Source organism: Rhipicephalus microplus, chromosome 6, assembly GCF_043290135.1.
Source record: "Rhipicephalus microplus isolate Deutch F79 chromosome 6, USDA_Rmic, whole genome shotgun sequence".
Lineage (NCBI taxonomy): Eukaryota > Metazoa > Arthropoda > Arachnida > Ixodida > Ixodidae > Rhipicephalus > Rhipicephalus microplus.
Window position 1 is genome coordinate 42,645,530 of NC_134705.1, and position 21,184 is coordinate 42,666,713.

General features: G+C 44.8%; 1 long non-coding RNA gene across 1 annotated transcript in view; it reads left to right on the forward strand.

Annotated features, from left to right (window-relative positions):
• Window positions 1-13: 13 nt before the first annotated feature.
• The window catches only part of LOC119167657 (uncharacterized), a 40,163-nt gene continuing 18,992 nt past the window's right edge, over window positions 14-21,184 (forward strand). Inside the window, exons 1-2 of the long non-coding RNA XR_005109275.2 lie at window positions 14-192; window positions 11,713-11,799. This is a non-coding gene — a long non-coding RNA (uncharacterized LOC119167657). The remainder of the gene's footprint in view (window positions 193-11,712; window positions 11,800-21,184) is intronic.

A 21,184-nucleotide genomic window follows, 5' to 3' on the forward strand; every position in this document is an offset into this window, starting at 1 on the left:
TAGTTCCGTCAGCTTTTTGCATGGCACGTGCGAGTGTCGCCACGTTATTCTAAGTAACGAACCTGAGAAAGCCTTCTTAAGTCTCAGTAAGCAGGGCTTCGTGATATTTTCTCAGCGGCTCGTGAGATCTCGGTGATTGGATATTGGTATTTCGTTTGTATCACCACTGATACACACATGGAAGGGCTCAGCGTAAGTGTTTTTTTGTTATTAAGACAGCTACTGACTCCCACCTAAAACATTTAGTAAAACCTCTCATGAATTATAGTACCTAGTCCTTAGAAAGAGGGAATGTCCTGTTGATTTTGAACTGTTTATTGTTGTAAAGAGCTTTTCACGGGGTGATATACAAAACGCACTCAGATGTGCTTCACTAATGACGTCTTACAGCTGTTAGAGAGGCCATAGATATACAGATCACTACTTTTATGTGTAAATAGCAACTTACAGCATGCGAAAATTTTCCCATCAACTTATTTTTCCCTGAGCTTCCTATATTACATTGTTTAGATTTCGGACGAATTGAGGGCCATAATTTTTATTGCTGCTCCTAAATGAGGTCAGCCAAAGGTGCTCCGTTATAACATTGCAAACATGCCGATCGAGGCAAACGTGGTGTTGGTGTTGCAAACAAATATATCATAGCAATTGCTTTAGTTTGCATTGGCTTTAGTTAGAAGAAGTGTAATCGAGTGTATAGTTCTGTTTCTGCAACAGGTTTGTTTCTATTTAAACATTTCTCTGGAAAAGTTTTTTGCCTTATTGTGTTTCATATTTTTTAAATCTTCAATTATTTCATTACTGAAGGTCTTCCAAGTGTCCTAAGCTTGTGCATGTTTTAACCACTGCTCAACAAACTACCAGAAAGAAACAACGGGTTAATAACAGATGCAGTGTCCTGTTGAGTAAATAAATGAAAGGTTAGCAAACCATCAAGGAAGGTAATCAATACTGCCGGTGCTTATATATATAGAGAGAGAGATAAAGATACAAGGAAAGGTAGGGAGGTTAACCAGACGCACATCCGGTTTGCTACCCTGCACTGGGGAAGAGATAAAGGGGAGAAAAGAGGTTGCAGAAAGATGAGAAGGTACACACAATCACGAGCACACTCGGGGAGCACACACAGTTTACAGGCGTTCGCTCAGGTTTGTTGACTTAAGGTAAAGTAGCAGTGCTTTAGTTGCTTTCTGCGCAACTGAGGCAGATGCCCAAGGTCATAGTATCTTCTGCACACAAAATGGTCCGGTCAAGTCGATTCAAAACCATCTGTAGCTGGCATCGCTGTGTGTCGTAGCAAGCACAGCTACACAGGGCGTGTTCGATGGTCTCTTCATCTCCGCAGTAGTCGCATGTAGGAGTGTCTGCCATACCAATGCGAAAGGAGTACACCTTTGTGAATGCAACACCCAACCAAAGGCGGCATAACAGTGTCGCATCGGAGCTGGAAAGTTGTGATGGTAGCTTTAGCTTGAGCGAAGGATCCAGTTCATAAAATTGACACCTTTGGAAGCTGTTAGACGACCAGAACGTGCGCGTGAAATCTCGAGCCAGCAGGTAAAGTTGTCTTGCTGCATCATTCCTTGATAGAGGAATCGGGACTACACGGGTTTCTTCATGGGCTGAGCGGGCTGCATCATCGGCTAATTGATTTCCGGTAATACCGATATGTCCAGGCAGCCATTGATATATAATATCATGCCCTCGTGCTAGAGCTTCATGATGGCAATGTCTTATTTCTTAAACAACAACGAAGCAGTAGTGAACAGTAATACTTCCGTTACGAAAGGTAAGTTCGCGTTCTAGTGGTCAAATAACACAAGGCTATTCCGTATTCTTAATTCCTTATTGTCTCTTCTAAATTAAACGATGTCTTCTTGTCCACGAACACAATCCGTGTGGGTCGGGTGCTATGATTAATATTTGAAAACCCATTGCACGATGCCTTTTTGTGCCAACTTACTGGAGCAAAGGAAAGAGAGTTATTCTGATACTGGTTTTCCACATAGTTTTCTGGAAATTTTCAGTCTGCAGTTAGGTTCGTGCATCTCATGTGTATTCACAAACTCGCGAAATCCCACGACGTCAGAAATGACTTCTGCCCACAAAACTGCTCATTCAAGAGCCAAACAAGAGCATCTGCAATGAAGAAATAGCCATCCATATCTCCTTTGCGAATGGTATTCAAGATGGCTTTCTGCCGATCAATTAGGCAGGGGCTTCGCAATGCCGTGGCATAAGTTTATTTATTCTAGATTAAGAAATATCTTTATTGACTTTTGAGGGGTGCAATAAAGGCGTCCAGTTGGTCTTCGATTGAGTTTAAATAACCTTTTACAAAAAGATGATCAAATATTTGAGGAGTACTTCTGCCTGAGGTCAACTGCCTCCCATGTTTTTTTTACATAACCACTCAGCGGGATTCCCGGTCGCAAACGGCGCGTGTGCCTGTATGGTGGCACAGCATTCTTGGTAGGCAAGTGGTGATAGCTGAGTTTTCAAAGAAGGAGACGTGAAAAAGCGAGATGACGGTCATTTTTCTGCGGCAAATATAATCCCAGATACTTGTTGTCTGGTGGTTTACGATGTCATTCTGCGAACGGTCATCAGCTGAAGATGTGTTTCTTCAACGCCTCGCTGCAAGCTGCCACGTTTGTTGCAAGCCAGCATGCGATAAGAAGTGGGAAGCAAAACCTGTTGGAGACTCATGAGCTACCGTCTTCCCTCGCTCGGTTCCTGATAAGTCCAAAGGAAACCATTCCGTCTTCGAAATACTTACCTAGTCGTGCCCGCCAGCAGATAACTCCTGCCGGTGCAAGCACAGTGGTTGGTTTTCTAAGAAAATAAATTGGATCTTATGCAAACACGAAGGGTGGTTCATTGGGCCCTAAGTTTTACGTCAGGCAGCAGGGAGAAAAAATGTAGAACGAAACAGCCGTACGTTACTCCACGTTTGGCCAAGCTGCAGAAAGGCTCTTTGCTGTTGTGTTAAAATTTTCAAGGTTATGTTTTATTTATTTGTAGAGGTGCAAGGTGCCTTACTGGCTATATGACAAGCCATTAAGATGCCAGCCCGCTCATTTCAAAGCAGCCTACCTGAGCCAGCTCCCCGGATTACTGTCATTAGTTGTGCAATTGTAGCAACGGCTGCTACCTAATAATGCAACTAATGTTTTAACAAAAAGATGGGGTGCTGGCAGTAATTAAAATGAGTGACTACTACTATTTGCAGTGATAAAAGTTTACAATGCTCTTCTCCCACACCGTAGTTGTCGCGAACAACAGGACGACTCTTTCATATCTCAACTTCTTTTCATCGACCCACGTTCTTCTTCATGGCATAACCCTAGCGGAGCAATCAGCTCTGGACGAATGTGTGATTTTTTGTTTCACCCCTGAAATGAACAGACAATACCTGTTATAGTCATGCTAAATACGACATTCCTGGACAAAACGATCTTCAATGACCTCCTACTATCGCACGATGAGGAGCTATTTTCCAGATAGAGCAATATACAGATACTTTTGACATCGATGACCATCCTCCAGGACATGCTGAGCGTCAGGTAATTGAGGATGAGGTAGAGAAAATGTTCAAAAAAAGACGTCACAGAGCCTTCAACTAGTGCTTGAGCATCACTTATGGTGCTAGTTATAAAGGACAATTCATGTGTAAACGCGACTTCAGGCGTGCCACATTGTAGCTTTCTGGGTCCGCTGTTATTATTGGTTTACATAAATGATAAAGCAGATAACATAAAATCTAGCATAAAATTATTCGCAGATGATTGCGTCATCTACCGTCACAACACTTCAATCACAGACACTGAATTATTACATTATGACTTAGACACAGTAACACGTTGGTGCGGCACGTGGAATATGTGCTTAAATGTCTCAAAGTGCAGCCACGTCAGGTTTGCAAAAAATATTTCAGAAATCTAGCACACATATAGTGTTGATGAAAAGGCAGTTAAAAAGTACCTGAGTGTAAATATTCGGGAATTTAATTAACGGAATCGTTTAATTGAAACAGACACATAGACCAAATGATCTTAAAGGCTAGTAGAATGTTGTTTTTTATTCGCAGAAGCTTTCATTGTGCAACAAAATGGGTAAAAGAAACTCTCTACTTGGTGCATGTAAGGTCTATACTTGAATATGCTTGTGTTATCTTGGACCCGGATCAAAAGTATCTTGCAGAAATAATAGAAAAAATTCAAAACCAGGAAGCCCGTTTTGTTAGGAAAACCTACGACCCATTTGCTAAGATATGAGATATAAAGGCCACATTGGGCTGGGAAACTCTACAATCTAGAAGACAGAAACTTCTACTAAAACTCCTGCATACTATACACTATTAGCTAACAGGAATTGAGAAGTCAGAATACCTACTAGCACCAACTAATCGTTCCACAAGATGCCAACACACACATAAAATACGAGAATACGCATTCGAAACCGCAACTTTCGCCAACTCCTTCCTTTTAAAAACAATTAGAGACTGGAATAAACTTCCCGAAGATATCGTAAACTTCAGTGACAACAGCACTTTTTTTTCATCGTTGTGTCAATGTGACATGCGCATTCACTTTTAGTACCTGTTTGTCACGTGTCATACTGTACTATAATATTTTTTGTTTGCTTGCTGTATTTTTATATGTTGTATTTTCCAGAATGTTTAAAGTGTCACTATCACAGAAATGTTAGTAACCACCTTGGACTTTGTTTACATACCCCCTGCAGCGATGACGCTATGGCGTTGCAGAAACTCTGTAAATAAATACATAAATGAATGAATAAATAAATAAATAAATAAATAAATAAGTAAAACAGCTGGCACTCTTGCGTCGACTACCATGGACGCGCTCTGCTGCTTCTATGGTGCTAGTTTTCTCGTCACACGAGCTTCGATCCAGATACTGGCAATTTTATACTGATGACCTCCAACCGCGAGAAGACAGCATTCATCACACGCGATAGCGTTTACATGTCGAAAGAGATGCTTTTTGTGTTCTCTAATATTGCTGCAACTTTCGAACGCATGATGAACTCTCTGCTACGCGTTTTTATATGTACAACTAGGCTTTGTTATCAGGACTATTTCAATATTTTCTACGAGCCACCTCCCTCGTCTCTCGGCCATTCTCGACGTTTTTAGCTGTGCTGGCCTCCAGCTCAACTCGTCGAAGTGCGCCTTTGGGCGCTGACATATTACACTAATTAACCACTTTGTCGAGGCCTTCGAAGTCCAACCCAGCCCTGACAAAGAACCCACTGTCCGCAAATGCCCGCTTCCACATTCCATACAATTGTGCAGCTTTTTGGGGCTCTGATATTACTTCCGCTGCTTTGTCATGAATTCGTGGACGTTGATCGGCCCCTTACACATCTCCAAAAAAAAAAAAAAACGCGGCTTTTTTTTTTAGAGCAGCGCACCAACCAGGATCTTATGCTCGATGATTTACGCCCACGCGTCACGACCAGTTCTGGCATCTTTTGACTCCAAAGCCCCAAACGAGAATAGCACTGATGCAGGTGGCCATGGTATTAGCGCTATACTCGCTCCAGTAAAGAATGGCACAAACTCTGCGATAGCTTACGCTAGCCACCTTCTCATGCAGCCGTTAAAAAATTATGCAATTACCGAAAAGGAATTTCTTCTCTCGTCTCAGCCATCACTAAGTTTCGTCCGTACACATGTGGACTGCTATTAGCAGTCATCACAGACCGCCAAGCGCTCCGCTAGCCCAGATCACAATAGGAGAATGCAGGAAGAATATGCTGTTGGGCATTACGATTACAAGAGTACACTTTCTCAGTGGCATACAAGTCTGTAAAGTTGTAGAGCAATGGCAACTGTTTACCACGCACCTCCACCAAAAATTTGTTACGGGGAGTATTTATGCAGCGGCAGTCAGTCAGCAGTGATCAAGATAGCACTACACCGGCAAAATAGGTTCGCAGGTACACAGGGCATTTAGACCTCACCTCACGATAACATTGTTGTCGGTTTCATCCATTCGGCACCATTACATCAGCCGTACTGGATTGACATTGTCATACCCATGACAATTTGATCAGGTAAAGAAGCAATCACAATATAGTTAGCTGCGAACTGCCCTGTTTTATTATTGTTACGAAAGCCAACGAGACTGGGGTCAAAGAAGAGGCGACCGAGTAGATTTTTTTAGCATCGCAAACTTCTTTGAGTTCCTAGTGACCCAGGAGGCAAGAGACAATTTACTGAGACAAAAAGAACACACTTTGTCTTTACTGTTCATTGCCAAGACCAAAAATATTTTGGGACCCTTAAGGTTATCCCTTAAGAGTTGAACGCAATTGCGATATTCAGTTCCTAGTGCGTACTTCAAGCACTTATTATATAAATTTTGTTCAAACTTGCTATCCACCCACTACGTGACCTTGAGGGTGCAGTAGCGTACGTGCCTTTTGTGATGGGTGAGTGCTTTAAACTAAGAAGCCATTAGGATTATGCCATGTTGTGACGCCCGATGGCAATGTACGCTTGTACCGCGCATTATTACGAGAATATTTTATGTATTGAGAAACATGTATACAAGATGCATGAGTTTGAAAAGAATGAGTTACTTTCACTGCATTTACAAACAGAGAAAGTTATTTTCACTGTATTCATAAGCTCAGCGATGGCTGTATGGTAGAACACCCACTTTCTACGCAAACTACCTGGGTTCAATGCGTACTCATACCCAAACGACCCACTTTCTTGCATCATTCGCGATTTTCCGGTCACATATGAAATGTTGAGTTTTTTTGCTCACAACCGCCGACGCCGGAACTTCTGCGTAATCAGGTCTTTAACGCAATTCCGGATATAAGCCTATCCCAGACTTCACGAAACTTCATTTGATGTGAAATTTCACACTTCACTACCATTGTATATCACGTCGCACAAGGTGGTTCGAAGTTTATTTTCTTTGTGTTCTATAGAAATGTATTACAATTCTTTGGCCGAAATCCAATATCAGTAGATGTAAGTAAAAAATAACAAAACCAAGGAACTTGATCAGCATGATTTTCCACACATTTCTGTTTATTTTCAAACAGCAAAGAGGAGTACAGTTGATACCTTCGCCACAAACTTGGACGTGTGCGATGCAGATTACAGGAATCATTGAGCAGCGAGTAAAGTTTCGCAAGTTCGCTTTCGGTGATATGCTGCTCTATAGTAATATTCGCCACTCGTTGAAGTGTGATTTAGGTCTCCAAGAGAGAATCAATTTCAAAAACAACGCTGACCAACTTTCTCGTGAACTCTAGTGGCTCTCTCTGACGTGAAGCTGACTATATGGCGTTCAGCACTCTATATGGTTTGCCTATGTGTGAAATTAGAGAAATCGTGTGAATTGTTAAATGGAATTCATTAGAGCTACTTGCACAGAAAGCGAGGGAAAAAGAGAATACATTTAGAGAAAGCCAGGGAGATTAACGAGAATTGTAGCATCCTGTTTGCTACTCTGCACTAGGGGAGGGGGGGGGGGAATCAATAAGGAACATGAAAAAAAAGGTAGTGAAAAGTAGACACTTGAAGAAAAAAATAACAAGAGTGCAGGTGCTATAGCCATCTGAATAATTCACTGTGATGGAAAGCTTTCAATAAGGCCTTGGCTGATTATCTGTGTAAGGATAAATTATGTCATCATTTGAGTGCTGAATGTTCCGACAAGGGTCTGTCGTCAAGGCGGCCTAACTCAGCAGCTTGTGGCAGTCTGTGCTCACTGTAGCGAAGGCTGTGACAAAGAACTCGCTCACATGAGAAAACATTTGCAAAAGAATTGACGAAAGTGACATCAAGCCACAGTCTGAGAAGCACCATTGTCTTAAGTGAAGAGAGTCCAGACGCAGGCTGATGTCGACGAGACGTGTCCAGCCTGTGCAGTCGCGTGTGCCGTAAACTTGCTGTAATCCACAAGGTGTTTACATCTTCCCTGGCAATCTGTCGTATTTTCATGGCAGCACCCGCCCTTGAGAATGGTATGGCTTCTTCGACATCGTCTTCGTGTGCTGATGGAGCAGCTTCTTCGGCATATTCGTTTCCCATTAGCCACAGTGACTTGGAAGCCACTGAAACGTGGTTTCATGGCTTTTGACGAAAAGTTGGTGGAGCAGCTCTCTGATTTAATGTCCTACTTTTTTATGAGGTCCCCGACGTAAGGCGAATACCGAAAACTCTAGTTCTGCATCGCAGTCCATGAACACGCTCTTTTTTCTCGACTTCTGGAGTGTGAATTACTCAATTACCTAATTACTCACTTACTCACTTACTCCCTCAATTACTTACTCAAAGCGCGCTACGCATAGCAGCAGGTTCCGCAGCTGTCGGTGTCGTTTAATTGGACAGCTGAATCTTCGTCGTGGTAGCAGTTGCCAGAAGGATCGCCGACACTGCAGACCCATTCATTATTGTCGAAGCGTTAGGGAATGAATGATTATGCTCACGGTACGTTTTGTACATAAGATAACAGAAAATTGCTTGAGTACTAGAGACGAAAACCGAGCATTGGACTGTATGGCTGCAACCACGAATCTAACCTGCGGATGAGTTACGCAGCATGATGGCGTTAGAACTCTGGCTGGAGCTGTATATCCATTTCACAGGCGTGTACGGGTGGACAACACTGTCATACTAAATGATGCACCGCTTTGGTCAGCTGGCACTGCGGCTAAGTGGTATATGGAGAGGCGCGAGCAAGATGCCTCATGTGTGCTCTAGGCTCTTCTATTAACATATGTGTCTTGGCAGGGTAATCATTTGCAAGTACGATTGTCTCGGCTATTAACGAACGTCGCAGTAGGCCCATACAAATGCGCCGTAGCGTGGACTCCTACGAGAGTGCGCATGCTGATTCTGCACGTATTGGTCGGCACACGCAAGCTGTCTAGCTCATAGCAGAAAATAAGCGTCTTGTACAAACTCTGCATTGACTTTAGGAGATAATTTGTTTTCACTTTCTTTTAAACGTAGCTATGACCTCTGCCTGCTTATAGCAGATATCATGCTGATGGTATTGAATGATGTGAAGCACTGTCGCCAATATTGAAAGAAAAAGCCTTTGAGATTCAGAATACACGTGCAACGTACATAGTATTGGGCTTTCACTAATCAACGTTTATATTGGGAATAGTTGCCTACTACTTTTGAGAACGCCCCACCACGGTAGTGTAGTGGCTAAGGTACTCGGCTGCTGACCCGCAGGGCGCGGGTTCAAATCCCGACTGCGGCGGCTGCATTTTCAATGGAGGCGGAAATGTTGTAGGCCCGTGTGCTCAGATTTGGGTGCACGTTAAAGAACCCCAGGGCGTCAAAATTTCCGAAGCCCTCCACTACGGCGTCTCTCATAATCATATGGTGGTTTTGGGACGTTAAACCCCACATATCAATCAATTACTTTTGAGACCAGGTTCTTTCTAATGATAAATAAACCTTTAAACCCGGCGATTGGTTGTTACGTCTTCAAGATCTCTGCGGCGCAACTGTTCCGTTGCAATGGGCTGTGTTTGTCACAATATGAGCTGTTCTTCAAGGGGTGTCTTCCTTTATTACCGTGTAGGGCTTACAGAATAGACGGGAGGCAGACAAAATGTCAGAAGTTTGCACTAAGCAGCAAAACTTGGCACATCAAAGCTGATTCATCTTCAGTTCATGGCATTCGAAACTCCGGCCGTCCCACTCGCACGGAGAGAGCGTTTGCAAAGGTGGCCGTTGCCCGCTTTTTGCCTCGTACCGTGGTTCTCCGACGGAGGATCAAAACAGTAGACAGTGTGAGGTCCAGGAAAAAATGGAGAAAATTGTGATTGCCCAGAGGGCATTGATGATGAGAATCGCCGAGCTGTAGACTTGTGAAGTCGGGGGAGAGGACTATTTTTGTCAAATAGTGAATAAAGTTGCACAAATCTCAAACTGCTGAGACTTTGAGTACAAAATCCTATAATAAAAACAGATGTGCTGATATAATACATTCCATGCTTTTAGCTCTGAAATGCATTTGTGTAATACGTTGGCTGGAAGAACCTACGCACTAGCATGTCGCCTCCCTATGCAAGTGTTGTGTTTTGTTGCTTTTACAGAAAACACGGAAAACGTTTGATGAGATTAGCTTGCCAGACACGGTCAAGAGATTGAAAGGAGACATGCTTTCGAATAAGGTGGCTACAAAGTACTATCAGCGTCAAATGAAACCTGAACAGTGGCGCCTTCGTAATGCTATAGTGCACGCCGTCCACTTATCACTACTAACAGGCACGCATATGTGCGGAAAGCTGTAGAACAAGATGCGCGCATGGTGGTTTTGAAATGATAAACCCCGCAAATCAATCAATCAATCAGGATGCACGCCTCTGTCAATCGCGATAACTGGACGGCATGCACTGCACAATCGAAAAGGCTTGCCGCTGTTAAGGTTTCACTTGACGCTGATAGTACGTTTGGCTAGGTGCCAAGGGAAATGGCACTTCAGAAGACAGCATGCTGCCAAATCTCGCTTGGTATGATTTTTTGTTTGCATTACGTTATTTCTTCAAGCGAATCTCTCAATAACCCCTTGCATTGTTTCTGGCATAATTAAACATCATATTCAGCTGCTCAACACCTGAATGTTGAGATATGATTGGAGATCTGATCTGATTGATGTGTTGTAGTTTTCATTCTGTTCTGTGCTCAACGGAGAGATGTGTTCTAGCACATTGCAATTGCCTATGTCATTGTTAAATATTTTTGCATGTTTCAATTGGTTACCTCTTAGAATTGCACAAAAGCAGATCTGTTGTTTTACAGATTTATAATGTTGGTAATGTGTTTTTATGGTGGCCGCTTTTTAGTGAGCAAAACGAGCTTTATGTGGCCAACAACGTGTACTACCACTAATAAGAAAAGTTCATGTTTGTATTTTTCTTTTGTTATTGGTGCAAATATGCTGCATTTTGTGTCATTCTTAGTAGGCTTTTTACGCTTAGTGCAGAAATCGCTGCCACCAGCCATCCCCTCCCCTCTACATGGAACATAATTTTGTCCACTATGCTCTGGAGTTTCACTCTAAAAGGCTATAATGAAATACGCGCCATAGCACTTTACCCCCTGGGGTAGTATGACATGTTTTACAACGAAACTGCGTGGCCATAATAGTACCATGCCTGTTTGCTGTGATTATGTAGCGGGAACAGCACTTGGCTGCTAACCTAAATGTTGTGGGTGTGATCATCGCGTGGCAGTCCCATTTGGATGGAGGTAAAATACCATGAGCCCTTGTACAATATATGTGCGCGTAATTACCACCAATTAGCAAAAATCGCTAGAGCCCTCTACTATACGACATATTTCATGATATTATCTTGGCGTATGATTAATATTTTGGTAGTTTTTGTTGTTATGCTTTTATCGAAATGCGACTTCACCAGCTCTGACCTAATACCGCCATCTCATACTTAGAGCCAGAACACCTTTGCTGTCTGAGGAAGTGACCAATGAGGAAGTATGTTGTGTAGAGAACTTAACTTTCTGAATGTGTAAAGTGACAGCAAGTTTGCATTTCGATTTTCTCAGTGACTTTCAATATTTCTTGCTTTCTCTGACAGTTTTTCTGTGAATGACATGCATGTAGCAGGAATATTGCGTTTGTTAGAGACGTTTGCATTTTTTTGCATTTGCTTAAAGGAAACCTCTTAATTTAACAGGTGACTTCCAAAGCAGCATGATGACTTTTGGGCGTCAGTTGAAGACATGGATGGGCCCGACCCTACTGAATATGAAACTCACTGAGGGTGTGTCAAGTACTCTTTTGGCGCAGCTTCTTTTTCACTCATTTGTAGTATCTGCCGTATTCTTGTCAATATGAATTTCTTCAATATTCATCTGCAGTTTATATGTAAACTTACACATGCCCTTGTATGCATGCAACATGTAGTCACAGTGCGCAATGCACAGTCGACAACAAAGGCTTACGGACCATGCAAGCGCATGGCCAAAAGCCTCTTCAAGACAATTCCGCTACATCAGCGCTGGTAGACAGCACCGCATCACTCGAAAAGCATCCTTCTTCTAATCGATAGCCTGTCTCTCTTCTACTGGCTACAAATAACTATCCCCTTTTTTCAACGCGACGCGTTTTGCGGCATCTGCGTCTACGTGCTTTTGTCTCGAGAACAGTCTATGAGCGTAACTCTTATCAGATGATACAATATTTACCACGAAGGAACACCCAACGAAATGCCGCTTGAGGCACGCCATGATAGTTTTGATCTCGCTATGGAAACAGCAATGTGATGGTCATACTGCGGATGTAAACTAACAATACGAACACCGAACTGATAATGCGTTACGGGGAGCAAGAAAATTGGAAAGCCAGTGAATTGACTGATTGATTGATCCATTGATTGATTGATATGTGGGGTTTAACGTCCCAAAACCAGCATATGCATTATGAGAGACGCCGTAGTGGAGGGCTCCGGAAATTTCGACCACCTGGGGTTCTTTAACGTGCGCCCAAATCTGAGCACGCGGAGCCAGTGAATTACAAGGAGGGTCGTTTCCAGCACCAGAACTGCAGTCGATGGTCAATGGCGCACCGCAAGGTGGTGCGGACAGGCAGTGTGGCACGCGTTCGCGTGGTCCGCGAACTTTTGAAGTCGATTGTACGTGTTTTGTGCTTGTTCCTAATTAAAGAAGTTTGTATGCAATGCACTTGGCTGTTGCACAAGCGGAGGTTTATCATTCTATATTGCCATCTGTCAAACTTAATTTAATGACAGTGTTGCGATTTCAGAATTTAAAATGACGCATAGGTTTTTGTGTTTTCAAGTGCTAATTTGATTTCTTTTTTTTTTCAAAAATGCAATTTGCTAGAACATTGTGTGTGCTTTAGTCTAATTTTAGTTTTTTCAGTGTATGTTCACAAGAACTGAATAATTAGCATCCGGAAGCATAAGAAAATTTATTTGTTTTTTGAGCTTCAGCAACTGCAACTTCAGAGAGTAGGAAAAATACTATAGAAGACTGCTTTTAGAAAACACAATGAATAAAAGACATCCCTTAACCTCTCTATCGTGTACACAGTGTTTCCTTTGGGACTTGTTTGGGACTTGCAAGGGATAACGCTGGCTTCAGGAAAATGCGGCCAAATTGACCTGCAAGGGACAGACAGACAGACAGACAGACAGACAGACAGACCAAAATTTTTTCGTCGAAGGTCTCCAAGAAAGACAATCGTCTTTAATCCATCACTGGTCATTGTGGCGGAACAGTGCAGACGACGGGATGAGCACTATGCAGAACGCAGCACTATCAACCCATTTCTTTATTGGAAAGCGATATTATAACAGACAAAGACGAATAAATATTGAAAACGCTGCATACGCAATACATGAATTTACTCGGTCGGAGGCATTTCTATTTATTCTGCTAAGGGTTTACCAGGGTTTATGGTCAGCCTAGTCACGCGGTAGCGTTTGTTCATTTCTTTAGTGTTTATGATAGCGATTCCTTTCTAGCATCTATCTATCTATCTATCTATCTATCTATCTATCTATCTATCTATCTATCTATCTATCTATCTATCTATCTATCTATCTATCTATCTATCTATCTATCTATCTATCTATCTATCTATCTATCTATCCATCTATCTATCTATCTATCTATCTATCTATCTATCTATCTATCTATCTATCTGTCTATCTATCTATCTATCTATCTATCTATCTATCTGTCTATCTATCTATCTATCTATCTATCTATCTATCTATCTATCTATCTATCTATCTATCTATCTATCTATCTATCTGCCTAGCTATCTGCCTGTCGGTCCGTCTAGCTGCCTACGTCTTGGGGATCTCCTGATCATCCCTTTAACTTGGGCGAAAGTAAAGTTAGTATAGTAGGGTAAGATGGTTTGATGAATACGACTCACTGGTCATGACATTGAGAAATTCGCGAGGCGCGCGTGCCTTGGGAAATGAGCTTATGCGAAACATGTTGACAGAATTTTTTTTGTTGAGCGACATGTCATAAAATGACGTTGAGTATATTGTGACGATGGAACGCGTTTATTCACAAGATGGGTAATGCAGAGGTGTAGCTCAGCGAAGGATCCACAGCGTCGCTCGCGAGCCAGTCGAGTTTCTTCCTCCTCTTCGTCGAATGTGCGCTAGCGCGTTTCAATATGTACAAATGCTGCACACGCAGACATATGTTGAACAGTGGCAGGTAATCATTTAACGAGTTGTTTGCACTTGCGAAACGATGCCAACTTGATCTTGAGTCTTGAAAAAAGAAAACAGAAGCAATATTCTGATATAAGCGCTAGTGTTCACGAAGATTGCAGCCCTGGATACTGCTACGTATATCACTCAGCGGATGACACTTAACTACAATTGACGATAACCCGACGTTTCGGCTGTAAGATAGCAGTTCATGAGTACGGTTTACAAAATAAGATATCTAGAACTCCAATTACAACTGGCGTTTCACGAACATTAGGGTATATTTTAAAAAGAGTCCCGAGACGTAACGTAGCTCTGTGGTAGAATAATTGATTACCGCGCATAACTAGCGTTTGATTGATGCTAAAACTTTGACGCTTATTCTTCGCATTGTTCAAGTCAACGATGCTGGTGTCAGCTTTTTCTAAACATTATAGCGCTAAAATTACCCAGGTGTGTTCTCGCCACTCCTGGGTAGACACAAACTGTCAATCACCTGTGGCACATACCCACACACCGTGAAGCAGAAAGTGGGGTACATAGCCGCATACCACTGTGTAGCAGAAATTGTTTCGCAACGTACGTACGTGACATGATAGTGACAATATTCATCTTTTCACTACCGAGTCGTATTCGTCAATTTATTTCACCATATAATGCTGATTTTTGTTCACGCCTAGTTTAGGGGGGATCATCCGAGCACCTACACGTAAGTGGCAAGATAGATCGATAGTGCCAAGCACTTTTTTTCACTTTACTTTTTATTATTCGCACACACAGCCTGCCATAAATGCTCTGCGCAAACTGGGCCTCATTGTTCGAGAACGTTCGCGACTGTTGCAGATCGTTCTGTTCAGATAGTGCGCAAGACGCGAATACTGTTGAATGATATGTGGGGCTTAACATCCCAATTGATATTATGGGAGACGCTGTATTGTAGTGCTCCGGAAATTTTCACCGCCTGAGATTCTTTAACGTGCACCCAAATCTGAGCACACGGGCCTACAACATTTCCGCCTCCATCGAAAATGCAGCCGAGGCCGCAGGGTTTTGATCCCGCGACCAATCAGTGCTAGTGGGCTACTGTATTCTGACTTTCTGTTTACCGGCCACAAGTTCATTGATTGATATGTGGGGTTTCACGTCCCAAAACCATTATATTGTTACAGCGAGCTGTGATGAAATGGCTTTATTTACAAGAGGTGAGCCATGGTCGTTCGCGGCAGCGCACTGCGATATTGCAAGACTCTTTGTCTTCCTCTCCTTCTTTTCTCTGCCTTTTACTAGCCCGTTACATTCCCCCGCAAGCAGACGAAGCCAGAAGGGCGAGTTATGATGCACACGGAGGGTAGAACGGTTTCAGGCGAGCAATGTGAGTGAGCTGCGCTCTGCTCGATCGTCGACCATCGGACAAAAGATGGGCTATTACGTAAGTGAGCTGGCTGAGACGCTCCAAAACTACAAATGGGCCTGAATATCGTAGCAGAAGCTTTTGACAAAATCCACGCTTGCGTTGCGGTGTCCAAAGCAACACCAAGTCACCTGTTTCGAATAATACCGGTTCGTGACGGTCGTCGTAACGTTCCTTCGAGCGACGTTGAGAGGCCAGAGTTCGAAGACGAGCGATTCGACGGGTTTCCTCCGCGAGGCACAGGGTGTTCGATACAGAGTTGTTATTGTGTACAATGAAGGGTAAGAAAGTGTCTAGAGGGCTTAGTGGCAAGCTGGCGTACAACAGATAAAATGCGCTGAAGTTTGTTGTTTCATGTTTCGCCGTGTTGTAGGCGTAGGTGATAAAAGGCAGCACTTCATCCCAGTTCTTGTGATTGGAAGAAACGTACATGGCAAGCATGTTGGTCAGCGTTCTATTTGTCCGTTCAACGAGGCCATTCATCTGCGGATGATATGGTGTGGAATGACGGAACGGTGTCGTGCACATGCGTAGTAATTTTTCAATGGCATCAGCAGTGCACTGACGGCCACGTTCACTGATAATAACACGCGGTGGGCCATAACGCAGGACCACGGAGTGGAGCTGAAAGACTGCCACGGATGCAGCGGTAGAAGAGGGAATGGCTGCGGTTTCCGCATACCGCGTAAGATGATCTACGCAGACGATTGTCCAACGGTTCTTATTGTTAGATAACGGAAATGGACCCATAACGTCAATTCCTACTTGTTGAAAAGGTGTGCTGGGTGGTGTTATTGGCTGAAAGGGACCTGGTGTAGCGGTGGCCGGGCGTTTGTGACGTTGGCAGGTCTCGCAGCTAGCGACGTAATGTTTCGTTGTTTCGTACATCTTGGGCCAGTAAAAGCGCTCCTGCGTGCGGATCAGCGTTCGTATGAAGCCGAAATGACCGGATGTCGCGTCGTCATGTACAGCACGTAGAACATCGGAGCGAAGGCTCTCGGGAACAACTAGAAGAAAACGTGCTCCATGTATGGAGTAGTCAGTTTTATAGAGCAACTTGTCTCGGACCGTAAAGTGACTGCTGCGTTGGGAGGCACGTGCGGCGGCAAAAAGAGGATCCAGGTTGAGATCGTTACGTTGTTCTCTCTGGAAGTCAGCCGCGTTGGGGAACGTGCTTGTAACAGCGGCAAGGCAGTCATCGAAATTCTCAGCATCGCAGTCGGTAGTCGCAAGAGGAATCAGGGAGAGGCAGTCTGTGTCAGCGTGACGACGGCCACTCTTGTTCGACACCGTAAAGTCATATTCCTGAAGTCACAGCGCCCAACGTGCGAGGCGGCCAGAGGGGTCACGCAAACCAACCAGCCAGCATAAAGAATGGCGATCGGCAATTATCTTAAATGGCCTCCCGTAAAGATAACAACAAAAATTTTGTACGGCGAAAACAGCTGCCAGACATTCCTGTTCCGTGGCTGTGTAATTGCGTTCAGATTTGCTCAGGCATCGGCTGGCATATGCCACGACATGCTCTGCGCCATTGTGACGTTGTACAAGCACCGCTCCTACGCCGATACCACTAGCGTCCGTATGGACCTCAGCCGGGCAAGATGGATCGAAGTGACGCAACAGTGGAGCTGACGTTAGTACAAAGTTAAGTTGTGAGAATGCGGCGTCACATTTTGGTGTCCAGTTGAAGGTTGCATCCTGTCGCAGGATGCTTGTCAGCGGGCACACGATCTCCGCAAATTGTGGAACAAAACGACGAATATATGTGCATAGGCCGACAAATAAGCGAAGTTCTCGTGCGGATTGTGGTGGTTTGAAAGAGCTCACTGCTTCTATCTTGCGAGGATCGGGTCTGACACCATCCTTGTCAACCAAGTGCCCCAGCACCAGAGTTTGACGTTCGCCAAAGTGACATTTTTTTGAATTCAGAACCAGCCCAGCTTTTTCGATGCAGTCGAGAACAAGACTGAGACGGTTGTTATGTTCCTCAAACGTACGGCCAAATATCACAACATCGTCAAGGTAGCACATGCATATATCCTATTTAGACCACGTAATGCTGTGTCCATAAATCTTTCAAAGGTGGCTGGAGCATTACGAAGGCCAAAAGGCATGACGTTAAATTCCAATAGGCCATCCGTAGTTACGAAAGCAGTCTTTTCTTTGTCGGCGGGTTCCATAGGTATTTGCCAATAACCGGACCGCAAATCAAGCGTTGAAAAATAGGAAGCGGTGTGCAAGCAATCTATGGCGTCATCAATCCGCGGTAAGGGATATACATCTTTCTTCGTCACAGTGTTTAGACGCGTGTTCTCTACACAGAATCTCCAGGAGCCATCCTTTTTCCTGACAAGAATTACCGGGGCTGCCCACGGGCTGAATGACTCTTGCACGACACCTTTGTTTAGCATGTCCTTTACTTGTTCGGCGATAGCTTTGCGCTCAGAGGATGACACTCGGTAGGGCTTTTGGCGGATTGGGTGTGCAGAGCCGGTGTCTATTCTGTGACGAGCGCGGGACGAGGGTAACTGAAGGGGTGCATCTCTAGGTTTGAAGTCGAAAGCATCAACATGCCGGGAAAGGACCTGCACCAGCGCTTGCCGTTCCGTTGTACTGAGAGTCTTGCTGATCATACCAAGCATTAGATCTTCATTATTGCGAATATCACAAGGAGAGAAAGAGGTGGTGAGGTCCGTAACTAGTGCTGCTATTGAGCTGCATGAGGCTTCATCGAAGAGAGCTATCTTCATCCCGCGAGGAAGCACAACCGGCATGGCAGAACAGTTCAGCGCCGACAATGTTGGTACTCCTTTTGTCATGCACACATTAGAACAGGGTACAAGTATGTCCTTCTTAGAACAGTTATTGCATAGAGGCCCCACTACGAGGTCAACTCAAGCAGCATCAACCGTTGTGGAAGGGACTCGAATGGGTGTCAGTCACCAAGGTGTTGCTATCACTTCATCAATGACACTAAGTGTGTTCCTGTCTTCGCCGCGGTAGTCATCTTCGAAAAGCGACGGTAGAAACAAATTGTTTAATGATATTTACCCACTGCCACAGTCGACGAAAGCACCACATTGCTCCAGAAAATCGATACCAAGAATTACATCGGGTGAACAACGAGATAGAACCATAAATTCGGATACAAATACTTTTCCAGCCAACGAAACACTGACAACACATACACCAAGAGGATTAAGACACTCGCCACCTACACCACGAAAGGTGATTGTATCGTTCCATGAAAACATAACTTTGCGACCTAAGCGGTTTCTGAAGGCGAGGCTCATTCCAGAAACAGTAGCCCCAGTGCGAACTAACGCCATAGTCGGTATTTCATCAATCAACACAATCACTTTGTTTTTCAGCATCGCAATAGGGAGAGGTATATCTTGAAAAGACCGTCCGGCGACCTCACCTCCATTGGCCGCGGATGCTAGTTTCCAGGCGGCGGCGGCGGAGAAGAACGACACAGAGGAGGTGGCGAGCGACGAGAACGGTTGGATGGTGGTGTTAAACTCCGCTCGGATGCTGGCGAATCGCTGTGTCTAGTCTCGCGCGAAAGATGGTCCCTCGGGAACAAGTCGGTTGTCCGCATGTCATATCAAGCACCGGGTCTTGGTGGCGAAGAAATGGCTGGTGTCCTTCGTAATTGGCGGCGTTGGCAGCGGCAATACCGAGCGATATGCCCAGTGAAACCACAGTTGTAGCACACGGTAGGGTCACGGTTTATACTGTATTCATCGGAACGAATCCTGGGCCGCTGCTGTCAGCGAGGAAGTTCGTTATCAGGCAAAGAACGGTTTTCTGCCATTATCTGGAATCCACTGTATTCGCCGTAAGTCACATCTTAGTAGTAGGGTCGGTACTATCCTTGCCGCCGCGGGACGTAGTCCGGCTGAGAGTCCTGAGTATAAGAACGCGGCTGTCCTCGTCGTGATTCAGCGTCATAGGCAGGGCCTCTATCGTAAAGACGTGGCTGATACTGAGGTGTGGTGTTAGAATCCTCAATGCCCTCCGTCACTCGGTGCGAGTGGAATGAAGCAATGTTTCGCTCGAAACCTGTTGGCAGGTAGGGGGGATGATTGCTTGGGTGGCGTGCCACTTGCGCGTACAGACCGAGTTCTTTGCGTACTATTTGTCGGATTTTTGATGCAAGATCAAGCGCTTGGTTGCTGTCTATACTCGCGATAGTCGTCACGTTGGCTAGCCTGCCGTACTTCGGCGTGACGTGCCTCGTCTTTAGTTGCTCAAAAGTGCGGCAATGGCGCATGACATCGGCGACAGATGTCAAGGTGTCTTTCTGATGAGGAAACTGTAAACATCCTCGGCGATTTCTTTTAAAATGTGCCCGACTTTGTCTTCCTCAGACATTCTGGAGTCAATGATCCTACATAGTTTTATTACTTCCTTAATGTAGGTCATGCAAGTTTCACCTGGCACTTGAGCGCGTTGCATTAGCGTCTGTTCTGCTCATTTCTTTTTTGCTTTTGGGTCGCCGAAACGATCTTTAATCTCAGAAACAAACCTGTCCCACGTCATTAGCGTTTCCTCCCGATTCTCATACCACAATAATGCAGTATCCGTCAGAAAAAACGCGACATACAAAAGCTGAGACGCGGCATCCCATTCGTTGGCGGCGCTCAACCGTTTGTAATGGATGAGCCTCGACGTCTTCATCTGGTCTGCCGGCGAAGGGACGAGCATCTCTCAGCTGCGGAGCCGAACTGGTCGGCGCAAAAGCCGAGAAAGGTCGGTGTTCATCTGCGTTGTGGGTCATGTCCAGCCCAGATGCATTCGGTGGAAGTCCAGCAAGGCGACGGCTCCGTCGAAGAATTTGCGGTTTAGCCTCCGTCTTCGGGTGTCGATTACCCAGTACCTCCACCACAACTGTTACAGCGAGCTGTGATGAAATGGCTTTATTTACAAGAGGTGAGCGATGGTCGTTCGAAGCAGCGCACTGCGATCTTGCAAGACTCTTCGTTTTCCTCTCCTTCTCTTCTCTGCCTTTTACTAGCCCGTTACAATATGATCATGAGAGGCGCCGTAGGTAAGGGCTCTGGAAATTTCGACCACATGGGGTTCTTTAACGTGCACCCAAATCTGAGCACATGGGCCTACAACATTTCCGCCTCCATCAGAATGTCGCCGCAGCATCCGGGATTCGATCCCGCGACCTGCGGGTCAGCAGCCGAGCACCTTAGCAACTAAACCACCGCGGCGGGGCTACCGACCACAAGTTTGCCTAAATAAACAGTTCGATTCACACATACAGTCTCCTTCCTTCGGCCACGTCACGACAGCGGGATATCTGGTGGAGGTGTTCCTTCCTTGATGTACCGGACGCCCCTTCAAGCCGCGAAGCGAGCCCACTTCGCGCAGAAGACATCGACACTAGCTACGAGGAGTGAGTTAGCCTTAGGCAACAAGGTCTATCTCAGGAGTGTGGGCTTTGACCCGACAAGACTCGGAAGACCAAGACCTTGACATCCACCACCGTGACAATGAGAGCGCTTCCTTCGCCTGCACCAA